General features: G+C 42.4%; 1 long non-coding RNA gene across 2 annotated transcripts in view; it reads left to right on the forward strand.

The window, feature by feature from the left end:
• Positions 1 to 4306, forward strand: part of LOC130253255 (uncharacterized) — a 184679-nt gene extending 180373 nt beyond the window's left edge. Inside the window, exon 3 of one of the 2 annotated variants that reach the window (XR_008840535.1) lies at positions 3160 to 4306. This is a non-coding gene — a long non-coding RNA (uncharacterized LOC130253255). Of the gene's footprint in view, positions 1 to 1550; positions 1727 to 3159 lie in introns of those variants that run through there. The other variant, XR_008840534.1, reaches the window with a different exon arrangement.
• The last annotated feature ends 2163 nt before the right edge of the window (positions 4307 to 6469 follow it).

Below are 6469 nucleotides of genomic sequence, written 5' to 3' on the forward strand. Positions count from 1 at the left end.
TGATGAAAAGGAATTGTCTTAACATTTTACACCACTCCTTATCTAAGGTTCAAGGCCTTTAGCAGCATCATTCCTGCTCTTAATGTATGCTCTGAAAATCCCAACCCATCTGGCATTGCTGGAAATGAAGCTTGACTTCAATCAGGATGCTGTTTTTCAATGTTCTTTAAAAAATCCTTTTAAAAAGATCTGAGATATCAGATGCAGTTTAATGTTTCAGTATAGCTGAGGATTTCATTATTACCTTCTCTCATTTTTAGTGTTTTCCGTCTGTTTTTCCTCTCACACATTCCTGCAGGACCTGGCCTCACCTGAGAGATGAGGAATTTAAATGAAAGCAGAACAAAAAAAAAAAATCAATTAATCCATTCTTTGTGGCAGAAGCCACCAGATGATGCTGTTACTCTTACAGCTTCTTAGCATGTGAGCAAGATTTCAGTTTTTGAAGGAATGTTGCATTGTTATTAGCTTAGTTTTACAGTAATCCTCTGAGAGAAGCTACCAGCAGAGTGTGTTTTCTGCTTTATTCTCTGTAGGATGCAGTTCTTAGGACAAATTACATTCCTTGGAGTTAAATGTGCAGTGCCAGACTGCAAAGTTGTGTGTTCCAGAAGGAGGAGGATCTCCTGTGATGACTGCCAATACCACTGTTACAGGGAAAAAATAATAATTAAAGAAAGAAAAAAGCATAAAGAAAATGAGTTTTGCTTAGGAGAAAGTCCACATCAATTCCTGTTTTATCAACAGTGCCAAAGCCCAAATTCTGTCACTGCAGAGAAAGAGGAGAGTTGTCACAGATGGACAAACTGGAGAAGGGAAGGACACTGTGGTCACTGATGTGCTGAGAGCATCAGGAGAGCTCTGATACATCTCAAACCATCCCTTGACCTGAGCCTCTCCCTCTTTAACAGAGAGCTGGTCCCAGAGAGCTTCAAAGAGCAGATCAAAAGTGTGAGCTGTACTATTTATCTCAATGGGCCACAAGTGCTGAAAGCTAGAGATGAAAAATTTAACATTAGATTTGTCAAATATTTCACTGCTGATGGGATCATTTCAGCAGAAATGACCAATGGCAGTGCTTATCCATCAAATTGAAGGTTTAATATAAAAAATAAATAACATGGGAGATAGAGCTGCTGGTGGATGATTCATTTATGCATTTTAATTAAAGCACTTGATTGTTTAAATGCAAATGAGGCTAAGTCAGAAATGCCAGTGCACTGCATCAGAGTGTGGAAATCCCAGCCCAGCCCAGCCCAGGCTGGGCTGCCTCAGGTGTGTGCTGGTGAAAGTTTCAGCGTCTGTGCAGAAGGAATTGCCAAAGCTGCTCCTGGCTCTGCTCCTAAGCAGGAACAGCCCCAAAAATGAAAGTTCTGCCCCAGCCAAGCTGTGCTCAAACTGGGCTGAAGGGCCAAAGTCCAACAGTGCCAGAGCAGAACCAGGTGAGACTAAACCAATCTAGAAACTGCCTTTTATACAGCTGAGATTATCTGGGATTTCCAAGCTTGACCTCCATTTAGTGTAAAATAAACTCTGCTTCTGTTTTATAGATCTTGCAAGGAGGAGCAAGCAGGCACTCACAGAAACCACTGCAGAGCTGATGCACCCAGGCTTTGCTAAGCCAATTAAGCAATGGAACAAAGGCCACAACTGGAATGGACTCGACAGATCAGTGAAATCAAGTGGTGAAAATTAATACACTAGGAAATTAAATCAAAATTATAAAGCTGAGACTGAATTTGATTTGGTCTTGGGCTGGGGATGTTTTCAGGGAAGCTGTTTTCTATGCAGTGTGAGGGATGTTTGTGCCCATCAGGTTTGTGCTCATTGTTCCTAAAAGAGACCCTCTAAACCAAAGGGTGATCCTGACCTGTTCCATTAAGGAGGAGGTACAGCCAGCACAGTGCTGTCAGCAGCTCTGCTTCATTCTTTTCTACCTTAAATCTCTGTTGTAACAAGTTACTAGCTTGCTGCTCTGATTTTCCCTTTCTAACACAGAAAATCTTTCCATAGAAGTGACACAGATGACAGCCAAATCAAGCAGTAACAGCTTTGGGGGGAAAAAATAATAAATGCAGAAGAATCTTCCTAATTATATGCAAGATTTATAGAGTTTGGTGTTTACTTTTAGGGACCTGTATGTAGTGCTGTTTCTCCATTACAGAGTGCAAGTATGCACGTGTGTCTTTGAGATAAGGCACTATCACCCTGGCATAATGGAAAGGAAATGAAAAGGAGTTCAAAATGCTTTATATTTTGGGATCCTCACTTGTGGTGTTGACAGCAGCTGCAACAAAGATTCAGGTTGAAGACAACTCCGAATTTGATGTTGAACATCTCTGTGGCATTAGCAGAGCCAGTAACAAGTTCTTTGCCGTGTCCCTGTGGATTGTACAGTCCAGAAGCTGTCCATGCTGCCTGGGACTGAATGTCCTTTTTCCATCGAGACCCTCCCTCCTTTCAGAGCCCTGCTCGTGCTGCTCAGACCTGGTGGAGGATGCCTTGAGCCTGTGGCTACCAGAGCAGGGCTCACTCTCACTGCAGGCTGCTTGGCAGAGAAGCAGAGATGTGGAGAGCAGGCTGTGGAAACTCATCCTTGTTTCTTGGCTTAATGAAAAATATTGAGTGGACAATGGAGTAAAATGCATAAAAAATAAATTATTTGTGGGTTCTTCCACAGCAGTTGCTTCCTCACCCTACCTTGGGCAATGAATGCAGGTAAATTCCTATCCTACCCCAGATGAAAATACTCCTGATTTTTGAGGAGAGGGAGAGGGAGAGGGAGAGGGAGAGGGAGAGGGAGAGGGAGAGGGAGAGGGAGAGGGAGAGGGAGAGGGAGAGGGAGAGGGAGAGGGAGAGGAGAGTTTTCTCCTGTGTTGGACATCCCCAAGGACATGTAAATCCCGAAATCCATCTGTGCCACAGCTCAGATCATGCCAAAGGCTGCTGAGGGAACTTCTGTGAGCAAGTCTTCCCCAGCATGAGAGTGGGCTGCAGAGCCAGCCCTTCTGTTTGGGCAAAACCCAACACCACCACTGAATTAGAGGCGTAATTGAGGTTTTGGCAAAATTGCAGCACAGCTGCCCAAGGTCACCTGCAGTGGAAGCAGCCGGGGGGTTTACACGGGAGATGCTAATTGGATTTTCGTTTTCTCCTCAGAAAGGTCCAGAGCTATCGGATCTCACCCCGGCACAAGCTGCATGAATACGTCCAGCGATACTGTGAGCTGATTATTGTTCATCCTTAACGGCTTTCCATTCGGAACAACGCTATTAGCATGGTCATTGTGCCCAGGGCTGCTGATGGAACTCAACCAGCCCTTGAGGAACAAAGCATCCCTTTTCCACGGCACCCTGTGACTGGCAGGGGTTGGATTAGCAGCTTGTCAATCCTGCAGCTCTTCCTCCGTGCACCCTTGAATGCTTGGTTAGTACGTGGAATTACATTATCTGAAAAATTAATACCAAACATTAAGCGAAAGCTGTGTGCTATTCCCTCCTGACCTGATTATTCTAGATTATTTAACTAAGTAGCCAGCATACCCCCTAATTTAAGTGCTGAATTCCTACCACACAAAACGTTATCTTTTCTCATAAAAGGAGCCCACGAAAAGAGCAAGCTCAATTGCCAATTATGCTTCTTCCATGAAATCTCTTCTATCCCCTTCAGGATAGGTTTGGGTAAAAATATAATTGCAGTGGATAAGGAAGCTTAAGAAAAGATGTAAATGAAAAATGTTATGTGTTGGCATCTGATTGATCCATTTGAAAGAAAGAGAAGGAGAATTTGATGAGCTGGTAAGGAGCTCACGGTTTGTTTCGAAGGAACCCAGCGTTTTTTAACCTGCACAGGGTGCTGAGCTATAATTAAGAACGGCAAGTCAGTGAAAAATCTATTTAAACTCCTGACAGCTTCTCTGCATTAGCATTTTTGACATCTACATTCACTCTGGCAAATCACTAATGTGATTTTTTTTTTTCAAAATTATATTTTTATTAGCTTCCTGCATCTAATAACAAAGTGAAAATGATGTTGCAGCCTGGACAGGTCGTTAACTCAAAAGCACAGCACTTGCATTGTGCTTAATTAGCTGCCTGATTATTGTTTTATTTTGAAAGAAGTTTTGTAAATATGTTTTCATCTGTAAGTCATCTTTAAAGAGAAAACAACTGTTTGATACTGATAGTTGGTGAAAAGCATGGCAAACCCTGGATTACAAACACTGTGATTAATTGATGTCAAGATACTAATCTCTGGGGGTTTTACTAATAATTATAATAATAAATAAAAACTATGATTTATAAAATTGCTTTTATTATAATTTATTATTAGCATTGCTACAATTATTATGACTATATTACCATTATTACTGTTGTTATTATTATTATTATTTTGGGTGTACTTTGAGTTATATAGGTCTTTCCTATTAATATTTACACTAAGGCAAGGGAAGAATCATGGCTCAAGCCTGGTAACTTGTTTATAGGTATAATATTTTCAAACACATCAACAATCTTCCTCACAGTGTGAAGAATTTGTGATAACATTTAAGTCAGATGCACTGTGAATGTGTTGGGTTTAATTTGATAGCAAAGAAATACCATCATTAATTAGAATGCTTTCAGATTAGTGTTTGTCTTGCATAATTCAACATTTGCCAAAGTTCAGGAAAGATATGCACTAAATAGAAATTATTACTTTGATAATGCTGCTACATTTCCTCTCCTTATTTTTAATATGGCTTTTTAATTTGGGTAATGAGTATATATCACTAATCATTTTGAAAGCCTATTACCAACACCAACCAATTCGTCAACTTGAGTTAATAATTTACTTTATTAGAAAAATCGGAACTGGACACAGCTGTGAAGAACTGAAGGAAATAAATAACGAAAAATAAAAAGCCTCCTTGGCAGATAACCTATTTTCCTGTGTGCACAAAATGCCCCTTGTTCTGTCAGGACTTGTTTTCCCACTGCTGGAACTCCTTTGGTGGCCATTAAGCTGCTACTCCAGACACATTCTACTGCAGGGCATTTGGAAATTAAATGCTCCAGGAATTAGAAGAAGATGGTCTTCTCCCATACTTAATTTTCCCATGTATTATTAGTAGCTGCCTGTGCTCTGCTAATGCCCTTCTCCCACTGTGTAGGCATGAGCTGGCAAGGTCATTTATTTTTCAACGTGTTTACTGGAAAAATGCACTTGCATCTGAATGATTGTTTTGGGAAAAATAAAAATCTCGGGATGAGTCATAAGTGAAGAAAAAAAAGGTCATTTGAGAAGATTTCAATAAGGGCAGAAATTGATAAAGAATATGGAAATGCATTCTAATTAGAATGAAAAGTTTGAAGAGTGCACCCTGTAGTGAAATTAGTGTCTGCAGCAGACAATGCTCCTCATTAACAAATCGGGACCTCACTTTTATTACACTTAAACCAAGATTCTTCAGTGTGTCCTGCCACTTGAAAACATGCACCGGTGACCACAGGACTCACCCGTGGTTTTCCTGAACGCTCTGCAATGTGAGCAGGGAGGAGCTGTGAAAGAGCCCGGGCTGGATGGGGGATGCTGCAGGATGGAGGGCACCGTGCTGAAACCCAGCCCTCTTTCAATGGTGGGAGAATGATAAGGAGCCTGCCTACTGAATCATGCCAAACTGCAGCAGTTATTTCTTTTTAGTACAGTTTTATCTGGTGACAATGCAGTCATTATAGCCTTTTGTTGGTAAGGTGTGTGTGTATTTCTATTTGGAAACCTTAGGATAAGAAAGGCACCAACAGCAAAGCTTTGAAAACAACCCCATCCAAACAGTCTCAACTCCAGTTGTTCCCCCAAGTTCTGACATTTTTCATTACTCTGGGTCGCTCCGTGGGAAGCAGAGGAAGCAAAAAAAAAAAGAAATGAGCAAACACCCGGAGAAATTTAAATTAGAAGCCTTGTCTTTAATAAGATCTTGCTTTGACATTAATCCCTGTCTGCAGCTGAGGTATTGTTTGCCTTTGTTGGAGCCCTGGTCCCATTCTCCCCTCGCAGGCTGGGACTGAGCCCAGCCCAGCCTGGCCCAGGTGAGCTGAGCTGAGCTCAGACCAAACCCAGCTCCAGTCACTGAAACACCTCCTCAGGTCAAACATTCCTCCAAAAATCAGCGATTTGCACGCAGTGAGCTTTAACAGATCTCCTGTTCTCTGACGGAAGTGCATTTCCCTGAAATCTGGTTGATTGCTGCTTAGGAAGCAGAGCTGCATCTGCCCAGCTGAACCAGCCCCACCTGGGCTCCCCTGCAGCTCCTTGTGCCACTCCAGCCACAGCAGCAGGGCTGGGTGCCCAGGCTGAGCCCGTGGGGACACCTGAGCCCCCTTCCAGGACCTGGAGGGGCTGCAGGACAGCTCCTCTCACAAGGGGATAGAGGGACAGGACAAGGGAACCACCCCACTTTGGGGGTCATACACTTCAAACTGAAAGTGGG

Source organism: Oenanthe melanoleuca, chromosome 4A, assembly GCF_029582105.1.
Source record: "Oenanthe melanoleuca isolate GR-GAL-2019-014 chromosome 4A, OMel1.0, whole genome shotgun sequence".
NCBI lineage: Eukaryota > Metazoa > Chordata > Aves > Passeriformes > Muscicapidae > Oenanthe > Oenanthe melanoleuca.